Source organism: Anser cygnoides, chromosome 21 (genome assembly GCF_040182565.1).
Source record: "Anser cygnoides isolate HZ-2024a breed goose chromosome 21, Taihu_goose_T2T_genome, whole genome shotgun sequence".
NCBI classification, from domain to species: Eukaryota; Metazoa; Chordata; class Aves; order Anseriformes; family Anatidae; genus Anser; species Anser cygnoides.
In genome coordinates this window covers 6,398,887-6,412,108 of record NC_089893.1, presented here as the reverse complement: position 1 = coordinate 6,412,108, position 13,222 = coordinate 6,398,887, and the positions used below count along the sequence as shown (strand labels likewise).

General features: G+C 45.4%; 1 protein-coding gene across 4 annotated transcripts in view; it reads right to left on the bottom strand.

The window, feature by feature from the left end:
• The window catches only part of B3GAT1 (beta-1,3-glucuronyltransferase 1), a 121,481-nt gene that overhangs the window by 63,997 nt on the left and 44,262 nt on the right, over window positions 1-13,222 (bottom strand). For 3 of the 4 annotated variants that reach the window (XM_066981233.1, XM_048063290.2, XM_066981237.1), the window contains exon 3: window positions 8,727-8,784. The gene's annotated coding sequence lies outside the window, so the exon portion shown is untranslated. Of the gene's footprint in view, window positions 1-8,726; window positions 8,785-13,222 lie in introns of those variants that run through there. The other variant, XM_066981243.1, reaches the window with a different exon arrangement.

Here is a 13,222-nt window from a genome sequence, read left to right as displayed (position 1 = left end):
CCCATTGTCTCAGTTGCAGACAAGGGATGCTTGCAAATGCGCTTGTATTTCCCCAGCCACAGTAGATAGATCTGTGCTAGATTTTTAACTGATTGTAATGGACACGAGGTAATTTACACATTACAAAGGTTGGTCCACAATGAAGAATGATTGTTTGTAGGCTTCAGAGCAAGGCTTTAAGGAACAGCCATCTCTTTTTTGTGAAGCACAGGCATTCAAACCCATTCACAAAATGGCTACAAGTAAGAAGAAGCCAGTGTCAACTGAAAGACAAGTACCTGAGGGAACCCCATGGTGGCCATGTGTGCCCTTCCACCCCTTCTGTCAGCAGGACATGAGACACATCTCTCCAGTCCACTTCCACAGCAGTCTGGCATCACTGGAGTAGGCAGGGATATTACAGAAACCACATCCTCGCTGTGGTCTAGCCTTTCTCTAGAAGAAGACATTTCTGGTCAGCGGAAGAGCCCAGGACAATGGCTCAGAAAGTGTCCCTAGAAAGATTCTGCAAGCTAAGGGTCAGCACGAACAAGCTGAGATCAGAACAAAGCGTGGCCGTGCCCATGAGAGGCTCAGAGAGCTCCTGCATACCCAGTACCAGCCAGGGATGGGTCCAGAAACCCCGGCTGAAGGACAGACAAGAAGCTGCTGGCCCAATAATGCCAAGATTGCACTTACGTGACAGAAAATGCAACTTCATCATCAACTAATTCACTTCTACAGAGCTCTCCAAGATCCTTACATAAAAGGTACCAAATAAATCCAAAGCGTTATTATTAACAAAATGCTCAGTCCTTTTACAATTTAATTAATTTGTGATTATTTCCTTAATGACAAATATTATCTCATGAAGCTACCACACTACATCAAACAGACGTATACTACTCGACAGCTAATCCAATAAGAGAGAGTGATAGGAAAATGTCTTTAGGGTCTACCAGGGGAATAACAAACAAACAGGCAACCACATATGTTTCGTTTCGTTTAATATCTGGGATCTGTCTGTGAATAAACATTTCGTATCGCACCTTTTGATGGCTGCCACAACACTAGTTCAAACAGATAGCTCCTTCTTCACAAGGAAGTTGCTCTTCTGTGAGGAGAGATGAAAGACAGCTTTGCCGTGCGGTTCCAGCACAGCCCCAGACCTTTTGAACCATTAGGATTTATATGTCATTAAATAATTAACTCAATGATGCATGAGAGAAAGTAATGCGGCTCTCTGTAAAAGACCTCAATTAATTGCTTTCATTTCGGCAGACGCTGAGTCTTCGTGATGAGATATAAGTGAGGTGAACTTTATTTCAGAGATTGTCTGATAAATGCAGTCATAAAAAGGGTGAAAAATGACTTGTTCAGATAAGACTTTTGTTTGCTGGAATGTTTTTTGTGTTGCAGTGTCTGTGGCTTAAATTAACTGACATATCAGATGCCAAAAAAATGCTAAGAGCTTTGCCCTTGTGCTACTCCATTTGCTTTGTACTGCTTTCTCTCCTCATGAATTCCAGGGACAGTCAGAGGCATTGCAAGGCACATCTGAACCATGGATTTTTAATTAATTTATCTGCTGCCTTTTATCTTTCAGTATTCATCAGCCAGCATACGCAAGTTGGTTTAAACTGTTTGCTGTTCTCTGCCACCTCTTTTGGGATTATCCTGTAGCCTAATAGGATATAATTTCTGATACCGCAACCCCCTCTGTGCTTTACTTCACCTCACTAGTTTTGTTTTGACTTTACCACATCACCCTTAAGCCCCCTTCCCATTCTGGTGCCCACTGCCTTTCTTCCCACTGGGGGCAGGAACTGGAAGGGTCAGGTCTTAGCCTCAATCCCCAGGGCATCCCCCTACACTAAATTAAGTCCTCGGACAAGCCCTTGAGTGGCAGCTGCACAGCCCACAGCCTAGTCTCTGTCCTGATCTCCTACAAGCCCAGGGCCAACTCCGAGGTCAGGCTGACGCGATGTTCAGCTAAATTTAGAGGAAGGCTCATTCTTGTTCTTCCAGCCTGTTGCAGTTTGATGGCTGGGGAGAGAACTTCTTACGGTAAAAAAAGGCAGCAGTGGTGGAATATCCACTCATTTAGGTCTCTGGTCAAGGGTCTTCAGCTAGAAAGGGCCATTTCTATTCCCAGATTTAACACAGGTGGTAATTAAGTCACTTAACAGAATCCATTTCCAGCCATACAATTTGTGAGCCAGTGACCATGGTCTTTCCTCCGCCCGTGCTAAGATAATGTGCCCTTCACCCTGAGGAACGTTAGGCTTATGTGATCCAGATGCGGCTACTTTAGCCAGGTTGTGGCTTCATTATTTGAAAAGTTACCAAAACAGAAAAAAAATTTAAAAAAAAGAAAAAAAGAAAAGGACTAATCTGGAGCCATCTGCTCAGGATAAGGTGCAAAGAATTCTGCTAGCATCTTATGTTCACCCCTGCCCACTGGGTTCACACGGGCATCCATACCCACCTAATTACGGCTGTCACAGTTACTGCTGTTGCATTCGAGCTGCCACCTGAAGGCTGGAGGTGGCTGGGGAGAGACGCTCTTCTCTCTTCAGCAGATGGCACGGCCTCCACAGCAGGAGACAATCGTGGTGAGGGCTGAATGGACACTCTCTGCCCTGTTTCCAGCAGTTCCCTGCTGGGAGGAGCAGGCACTGCAGGCTGGCTCGGAAACTGCAGCTCTCACTTCTGGGAAGACTGGGCTCCACTACAGCCTCAGAGCAGAATCACATTTCAGAGCTGTGTCACCATGTGGGAAGCTATTCGCCTGATGTGGAAGGTTACACACAGTGCAAAGATGAATGCTGTTTCTTACCCTCAGAGCTCAGATATTTCAATGTCCCCAATTCTGCAAAAGAAGGCAGGTCCTGCCCTGCTGGGAAGCACGCACTGCCAAGATTCATAGTTTCTTCTTTCACAGTGGCCACGTTACACTCTGCTACTGGGCAGCAATTTCAGGTCAGGGATAACAAAGCCATACTGTGACTACCACATTAGTCACTGCTGACTTTTCAGTCTGCTTCTGTGGCAAACCCAGCTACCTGCAAAGACAACAATCACCTCGATCGTGACAGCTAAAGAAAAGGGTGCATCTAATGGGCTCCTAATTGGGTGGGCTTCACAAGCAGTTGAGGTTCTCCTTGCTGGAGGCTTCGGAAGCCGAAAGGAACAGACTCTCCATGCAGCCGCTGACATCAACTGCGGTCTTCACGCGGGCTGCCTGGAATGAGCTTCATTAATGTTTTCCTTGGTATAATCCATCATCCCTTCAACAATGCATTTCTGACAGTTAATTAGACTCCACACAGTGGAATAAGTAGTGTCGTGTTTGGAATTAGAATCCGTTACTGAACAACAGATCGTATGAGGCGTATCTCCAGCCAGAGCTGTTGGACATCTTAAGTAGTTTTTATTTGAAAAGCTTGGTAAACTGTGTTTAGTAAACAATTCTGCTGCATATTTGCAAATGGCTTCATTACAAAGAGGAGTCAGGAATCAGAGGCCACCTGTTCATTAGCAAAACCCCAAATAAACAAACAAATACACGCATAAATTCAGATCCTCTGAATGAAGACAGAACCCAAGTGTCATTAACTGCCCTGGATCACTCAGTACATTAGAGATGAAATCCTTGTCCAGATGATGCCTGTGGCAAAGTTCCTGCTGATTTCAGTGGTGCCAGGACTTGACATGAGAAATCTGTTACACCAACTAGACCGCAAGAAAGGCACAAAATGCTGCAGTGATGACCTGCTTTATCTGAATTACCTGGGGCATCTGTTTTTTGGAAAGGCACTGCTATTTACTGGGTGAGCAGAACAAAACCAGGAATTTGGGAGTGACACCTAAGCACAACTGTGATAAAAGACTGCAAATCACTCATAATAAAGACACCAATTAATAATATTAGTGACTTGGCTAGAGTTTGAAGTGCCAAGCCAGGAGAATTCCTGTGGATGCACAGCAAGAGAAGCAGTGTTAAAAGGGAGGACAGAACTGGTCCTGTGATGAATGATACGAGGCAGGAGAGATGTTCTCTGTAATGTACTACTTCTGCTAGTGCTCAGGTGTCCGCTTGCTTCAGACATGCAACAGTGCTGCTACCTTGAGGCCCCTGAGCACAAGCACACTGCTTTTACAGCTTACAATCAGATCAAGTGTGACAGGCAGAATATCAAGTCTAAACAGACCTAGGCCACCGTTTTTCACACCTTGCATCATTTACCTCCGTCTTTCCATTCTTAACTGCTTTTTAATTTACTGCTTATCTAGGCAGCATTTGAAGGATGTCCCAGCCCGCTCTGGATGCAAACAATCAGTTGAACATGACCGTGAATCTTCTGTTAGGAAAGCTCATGTGGATATCTGGAAGTATCCTCTTCTCCAGATGTTTAACGGAGTTGGAGCAGCTGTCAAGGACACGGGGCTCCCACTTCCAGTGCAACAGTTACTGTGAGTCCTTGGCAAGTCACTCAGAATCCCACCGGCTCCCAAAGACCAGTTGCATGAAGACCAGTGATCCCTAGCTCTTTTTGCAGGCCAAGCCTAAAACAATTTTAATCTGTGGTCGTTTCCTTCAAAGAGGCAGAGATGATCCCCCTATGAACGCAGGCCATATATCACAGAGTGCCAATTTCCTGGGCCAAAAGCCTGCTTCTGATGTCCCTCTTCCTAAAGGGCCCCTCAGGTGCCAGGGCAAATGAACTGTCGTGGCGATCCACAATCTCCTCTCCTGCTGCATAAGGAGTATGTGCTTGGTTAGAGGAGCAAGCAGTAGCAACCACCCCACCAGCTTTTTTGCAAAGTCCGCTTTGAATCCAAACAGGGAGCAAGATGAAGGCTTGTTGACTGCACATGGCTAGTGGAGCTGATCTGTGCACGCAGAGAGAATCTGGCACTGCTGGGATGCATCAAATCTTCCCTGTGTGCCTACCTCGTGTATATTGCTTAGGCAGCTTTGGAGAGCTCTGGTGCACCGTCGTCTCCTGCTGGTACAAGATGATCTGAGAGCTGACCAGCCAGTTGCCCACTGAGCAATCCACCGAGAAACCGTGTAGTGTTGGCAGATGGGTAAAACCCACAGCTTGTCGAAGGAAAATGAACAAAACCAAAAAAGGGCACTTGTTAATATTATAATTTGTTTGTTGCTGCAGATCCAGTGGCAAATTCTCATTTCTCCTTGATCTGAACTCTTATCACCAGAAAGTCATTAAGAAGCAAGGTTCATTTTAGTTTTTATGCAATAAAAAATTCTCACAAAATAATTTTTAATAAAGGCATAGGCCACAGAATTTAACACCAGCACTGCATAAGCTGAGCTATTCCAGAAACCTTAAATGAGAGTGCACCTTTAACTTTGAATTTAATATGTTTTTTATTTTATTATGCTCAGCTTCTAGACATCGTTAGAACAATTCAAGCTGAATTGCAAGCAGTAGAGAAAAATGTGATCAGAATTGGAGCAGAGGATTAGATACACAGACCTCAGTGCTCCTGATGGTTACTCATTGATTATTTTGGGCATAAATTGTATTGATTATGGTAATGAGAAAGCCCATTGACAGGCTGCAGAGAGACAGGCAGGCTTCCCAGGCCAGCATTTGTACTGCTGAATATTATTTGCAAAGCACTGCTGGAATTCACACAATTATGAGCAGATATGGTTTCCATCCCTGAATATCGCGGTACATCTGGATCACTGATGAGAGTGCTTCATCAGACAGAGCTCTGCATTTCACACGTGGAAAAACTGAGGCAGAGGAAGACCTGCGTTGTCCAAGAACATGCACTAAGGAAGTCTCCGGCAGAGCCCAAACTGATCTCAGATTTTACAACAGATTTTACAAACTGAACTCAGATTTTACAACTCCCCAGCTAAGGCCTGTTACAAAAAGAGCATCTTTCGTCAATACTGAATGCCTCCGATCGCATTGTTTTTGTGCTGGGGGAAACCAATTTTTCAGTGTAACCTTTGTCAACAGTGAATTTATGAGAGCCTGATACTGAAAAAGTTATGAACTTCTTTTGCCAATCTCTGTTGTGACTCCTGGGAAAATAGGTCAGCAATTTTTCATAGGGATGTTCTGAGGACAGATACATGAAAGATTATAAGATACTCAGACAGAACTGTATGAGAGAGCAAATGAAAGCCAAAGTGTAATTGGAATTCCACAGCAAATGTTACCCAGCATTGCAGTTGTTGTGTACTTTGCTGCTGCGACCAAACGGATATTTCTCTTGACATCCCAGCTCCTGCAGTCATGTCATTAAGTGTGAATTTTCACTTTCAATTTCTAATCATCACAGAAGAAAGAAAGAGTTTTTTAGCATCTGCTATCATATTTTAGCACAAGAGAAGAAAGACCTGTAGCTTTGGCCTTATAGTGCTAGTAAATAGTTTGTGCCTGCTTTACTTAGCAGAAGGTTACACAACGTTAGTGCAGAATGAGAATGTCATGCCAGGCAGAGAGACAACTGTGGCTTCAGTACAAATTCTTTTCAGACTATAAATATAGATCTTTCCCCATAATTGCAATACAATCTCGATCTGCCTGTGGTGATAAAGGAAAAAAAAGCTGTTTAATTTAATTAGAGTCCATTTGAAAACCTAGTAGCATGAAATAATTTGATACACAGAAATAATGCTCACCAGTTACAGATACCATTTTGTTGCGTCTTATCTTGGGATAACAGTAACTGTTATATTTCAGACCTTAAACTGTATAAACAGTGTGACTAGAGATAGCCCCAAGAACATTGACAATGACGTCAGAATATTACCACTTATTCAGCGCCTGTTCTCTGTCAGGCAAAGATGCTAAAAATGCTGCCAGAGTAGCATTCACCCTTGAGGAAACTTATAGCTAATTCACATCCATCCACTCAGTGCCAGTTGTGTTCCCTCCTAACGTAAGCATCTCCCACCAAAGACTCCTCTTCTTGTGGGTAGACCACTGATGGCAATAAGGGGGGCAATGATACATGAAAAATGCCCTAAACTGAGTTGTAAGGTATAACATTAAGGAAACCCCTGATTCATTCTACAGCAGGTCATGACTAGAGGTAGAAAAATGTAGGACTGAATCAAAAGTCTATAGACAAGCTGGCAAAAAAATGTTCTTTTTTTTTTTTGACAAAAATCTTGCAGGGAAAATTCTTCACCCCAGATTTCCTACGAATACTTTTTTTCTCCTTTTTGCTTACTGCTTTGCTTATTTTTGTCTAAGGAAAACTGAAAATCCTGAAGAGAACAAAGTTGCAGCAAACCAAAATATTACCTGCTATTCAAAAATGATCTTTTCTTTGTTTTTACTAACATATTTGGCTTCCACTACCTTTTTCGAGTTTTGAAAAGCAGAGAAACAAATGCTATTACCATACACTCTTCTACTGCTTTGGCATTTTCTCTTGCAGCAGTAAACAGTACAAAAGAAAACACAGCCTTTCTCTGAAGATAAGAGGGAGCCAGCTGATTATCTAGGATGATCTCTTGTATATCACAAGCATTATATTTACCATGATATCTCTCTACCGAGTCCAGTAATTTCAGCTAAATTAAAGCATTTCAAGCTCTTATGGCTAAACTGTGGTTTGCCACAGAAAAGAGATTTGCAGATTTTTTATTTTACTACTAGTAATGTGAAGATAGGCAACCCCCGCCCACACTTCTTACCTTTGAAAAGAAGCAAAACCTGCTTCTGTGTGACACCAGAACTAAAGATATAGAAATTTGCTTTCATGTATGAGTATGTGAGAGACTATATATGTGCACAGGAGCTAAAGCTACAGAAGCTTTCCCAGCTATGAGGCAGATATACACAGGAACTAAATCTATAAAAACAGCCTTTTATGCATTTCTGTATATGGATATGTGCCAGAAAGATACAGAACCTAAACCTATAAAACACTGCGTGTGCGTGTGAGGAAAAGACAACGGATGGAAGTTAAGTCTATTAAAAATACCTTATGTAAGAGACAGGGACAGAGAGATTCAGAAGATAAAAATGTAGAACTCTTCTTTATGTCATGTGAGGGACCTGTCGTATTAGTGGCCTCTGAGACCAGTGAATCGTCCCCCTTTCTTACTGTCCATTCCCCTCATTTTAGTGTGTAGATCACTTCAGTCAAATCTAAGATTCCTAAGATTAGAAATTCACTGAATTCCAAACATGGTCTAATCTGCAGTGATGTGAAGAGTACGCAATTTAAAGCCCGACGTGGCAGACATACCTTGATGAGCACACTGGCAAGGGGCTGAGATTCTCCTTCCACAAAGATTACATGTAACTCTTACGATCTGAGGTCCTTTCTCACACTTACCCATAACAGTCTATTTAAATGAGCTCTGAACAGAGCCATGCATTGCTCTATCAACAGGGAAAACAATTTCCAGCACAAGGAACTCCCTTTCCCCAAGCAGCCAGACTCACCATGTATTAGCCAACAGTGAATAAAAAGGGGCACAAACATGGCTGAACTGAACATCTGTATTGAGTCTGAACAAAAGCTTGCAAATGTTGTTTATGAAATACTGAACCATCTCCTGCCACTGCCTGCCAATGTGGATGGCACTGAGCAAAGGAGAGTTTCAGATCATTACTCATACATTATTATTAATTATTAGTATTTACACTGTGCTCAGCATCTGACAGTCTCAGCCAGGGAACAGAGATTCCACTTTGTCATCTCCAGCTACGGGTGTTTTTATATCACTCACAACATACCTGGGATAAGGCCGTGAAGTGTTGAAGTGGATCCAGTGTTGCAGGATATTGCTGATTCCTAGGTTAAAAAAAAAAAAAAGGCATCAGATTCATACACTTGTTGCCCATGGGGAAAAACAAAGAGAAATTGTATTAACATCTGCAGACCAGACTGGGGCGGACACGACTGGGTGATCATGCAGTTCTTTTTCCACTCTCAATTTCCAGTGATTCAAACCCTGTCCCAAGGAGATGGTTCAGAAACGGTTCGGGACAGTACGGAGGTGCGGGTGCAGCACAGACCACAACGCTGCAATTTATCATTTCTGTTTTGAAAGCACCCGGAGGCCTCGGTCAGCACCAACACAGGGAGCTCACTGCCTGGGGGAGCAAACCTGCTGAAGCAGCACTGGTGTGGCTCAGCTGGGATGAGGTGTGGCACTAGGGCTGAAACTGGACAGCAGGTCAAGAGAACTGGCACTGCTTCTCCCTCCGTCCCCTCTCCTCTCCCAGTCTTCTCAGCCAGCTTCCCAAGCCCTTCGGACCAGAGGCTCCAGCGCAATTGCAATGCCTCCACGCAGTCTGCAAACGTGCCTTATCCCTCCCCGCCTCCTGCCAAGTTGCATCTACATAAACCTCTATTTGTCTCCGACGATAGCCCAGTTTTCTCTCTTTATTTATCTACCTGTCGACTCGTTTTACAATCTCTCTCTGGACAGCCACAGAGCAAGAGACAGAACCAGCTGCTATGGCATGCACTGAATGCCAACTAGCTCGGTGGAGTGTGCGAGCGTCCTCATGCAGTGGAAAGGTCCTTTTGTAAACATGCCTTGTGATCAAAGGGCTGATGCTTGCTCATATTTTCAATATTAATAATCTCCCAGCTGCCTCACTCCATTCTGTCTACCTGTTTACCTATCCTTCATAGTTCACACTGAGGCAGAGCTTAAAACAATGAGCCAGCTGAAGGCAAGGAAGTTTTTTTTAAACAGTAATTCACACGAAGAATAAACCGTATTCAGACAGAAAAGCATCAAATATGCATAAAATGACTGTATTGTCGTATACTGCATCTGGCACAGAGCAAGAGTCATCTAAAGACATGCGCACGCATACATACAAAAATAATGCATATTTACACCCACACCCCTACAAAATCCATGCACTGCATACACGTTCACGTGCCTTGTGCATTCACACCTCCTTTCCCATCCATTATGCAGATATATACAGAAGCTGAGAATCGCAAGAAGAGCGCGTCTCATCAATAAACCTGACAAATAACCCCCCGAAATAAATGCACTTGCAAGCTACTCCCAGCAGAAGACAAGCAGTTGGCTCTTTTTTGTGATGATTTGTATGTTTGCAACAGGGTAGCAAGGCTAAAGAAAGACAAGAGAGAAGCTAAGCAGAGACAGAAATAGCATGAGGATCAAGGCTCTGAAAGGCAGTGAAGGGAGAGCGTTTGGGCCAAGCGCTGGCTCAGAGAGACCTGAAGATGCAAGGAAAAGTTATTTTCTGTTGCTTGACTCCTGCTGTGCTCTCTGAAGCAGGACACGGCACGTTCTTAGTCGATCACCAGGATGGCACCAGAGACCCCTGGTTCCACTGCCAGCCTCTCCTCCTAACACATGTCCTTTTGCTCAAGGAGAAAGCTTTCATAAAAGCTGGTTCTAAGCTATGCATACACCAGGAAAATGTCATCTGTCACTGAAATGCAGCCAGTACTGGCAGGACGAGCAGTGGACCTTACAGCAGCACACTGCCAGACAACCGAGCAGCTGAGCAGAGGCTGTAAAACATACCACATCTGCCTCAAACTGCGGAGGTGATGTGCACTGAGCGGAAGGGATCCAAGCAGACCTCAGCTCACGGAGGTGAGCACCTCCCAACGCAGAGTCCGCCGGACCCTGCTGCCTGCAAGCTGCAGCAAAGCCAGTTCCTTAACTCCCATGAAGAAGGGCGCTTCCAGCAAGTGCATTTCTATAAAATTTTATATCATTTTCTTACATTCTGGGGACAAAACATGACCTACTGCAAAGGTACCTGACCAGGAGTCCGAGTTGTTGGAAACAAGCTCCGTTTTTGATCCATTAAAGCCTGACAATGCCACAAAAAAGGGACTGCTCTGACTTGCCAGCAAGGGTGAAAATTTATCACCGCAAATGTTTTGCTTTCCTTCTTTTTGGTATTTAAGGGCTTTCTAAACTCAAAGGTCACAGAAAACTGCTGAGAGGAATCGCAAGCAGAGAAAATGTTTCCAAGGGGAAGAATCTTTCTGTGAGAAACACATGCCTGGACTGACAAGAAATCACACCCGTGGCTTTATATCATCCCAGGATCGTGCGATGTGCTGGCTGGAAAAATGAACTCCATTTTCAGATCCCACTTTAGTGGCTGCATTTCCTGGTGTAATCCACTGAGAGTTTCAGGCCATCTAAACACCGGTTTTATCATCCCACCTCTAATATATGCAAAGCACAGTGATTTTATCTCTTGCCAGAATTGTATTTGCTAGACTTGCACTTTTGAAGCCTGCTTATATAGGTTAGGATTTCATGTCCTTCCTTCCTTCCTTCCTTCCTTCCTGGCTGGCAGATGGGGAGGGAAGAGAGGTGCAGTGTGAAATGCAAACATCTGCTCGCTGCTCAGCTTCACCTGTGCTGTGCTCACAAGGCAGACCCCGTGGAGGGAGGCGAGGAGAGGATGCTATCGCTAGCAGTTTACTCCAAGAGGGTTAAAGTGCAGAAAAAGCAGGACAGCTTGCTTGGGAATGCAGTGGGATTTTTTTCTTCAGGTGAGTTTAGTCCTGGTGAAAGGCCTCTGACTAGCAGCCCAGGGACCGAAATTTGATAAATCTGCTGAATTGTACAGAGAAGGCAGAGCTAGCTATCCCCGGCCCCCACAAAGCTCCCTCTGCAGGTGAAAGAGGAGCCAAGCTCTTTCTGTATTGCTTTTCTAATACACAGAAAATGTTGCATTAAATCCCCACTGACAAGTGCACATTTACTGGGAGAAAAAACGGAGGCTGCAGCCCTGTGCATACTTGTCTTCCACCAGGGCAGGTGCTCACCGCGCTGTACACGGCAGCAGGCACCAACCGAACCCTCCTACCACATCCACCTTGCCACTTCTTCGTGCTGTGAAGATGTGTGAACCTGTGAATACGTAAAATAACATCGTGGGGGAAGGGAGCAAGGGAAGAGCGTCACATCTATGATGAATACAGGTTAATTATTACTTTTTTTTTTTCCAAATGCATAATTAAGCTGTGGAATTCACTACCAGATAAAACAGAGACGGAGAGGATTTTAAAAAGAACTAATATAAATACTGAGCTTGGCCACAGCTGCTAGAAAAGATAAAGAAAAGCATTAGGGGAAAGATCCCCCTCTGCAGCCAGGCGCCTGCCAGCCACTTAGACAGGACAGAGGATTAGCCAGACCCTGCGACTGGACTCGTGCAGCACTCCATATGCTCCTGTTTGCTTCTCTGCCCGCTCCGTCCCCAGCGCTCTCGCCGGGTGATGCTAATAAGGAACCCGATTAGCATTCAAGGACCAGTTGTGCCAATTAGGCCCTGGCACACACCAGGGGCTGGGTCCGAGCGCTCACGCTGCTCCTCCGGCTGCCAAGCGCCTCGTGGCCACGCTACGGAGCACAGGAGGGAGCAGAGGACGTGCTCCCACAGCCAGCCAGGGCAGCAGGCGGGCGCAGAAGGGCCAGGGGACCCAGCTCTGAGCCACCTGAGAGAGCCTGGATCCCTGCGGGCTGCAGGGGCTCGACCCACGCATCACCGCCTGACTTGCCTTTGATGAGGCACCACGTGCAGCCTCGAAGAAGGAGGGAGGTGCTGGTGCGCGTGTCCGCGTCGTTCTGGGGGCCTGCAGGGCACGGCTGGATACTGGCACGTCCTGCTCGGGCTCTGAGAGCCCAGCCCTGCAGGAAGATGAAATCTCTTTGCAGTTCACAGAGCAGGAACGGAGCAGGAGCTACAAAGGCAGCCTGGTAACCATATTTTCTGCCAGACTGCTTGTGGCAGAGGCGTGGAGGACTTCTGACAATGAGGCAGCCACCGTCTGCTTCGGACCTGGACAGAGCTGCGCTGCTCGCAGCCAACGAGAGATGAAAGTCTTCCTGGCTCGCCAGACAGTGCTGGCAGGAGGAGGGCATGATAGGAGGAGGGACGGAAGACTCCAAAGCAGCTATAAATCATAGCAGACAAATCTTCGGTGCTGTGGAACAGAATTTATCATTTCTGAAGGAAAGAAAGGAGGCCCCATCCCTCCTGAATGACTGGAGGGTGGGCACTGAGGGTGTGCGGCTGCTGGCAGCGAGATGCTTTTCTTCTCAGCCTTGGTGCTCTGCAGTCACAGGAACGTGTCAGGGAGTGGAGGGGGAGCAGAAGCTTAGCCTTCAAGGGGCAAGAGAGGATCTCCTTACATGCAAATGTGCCGAGACCAGGAGATGATGCTGGATGGAAATACAGCTATTTCCTCACTCCTGAATGTCAAATGG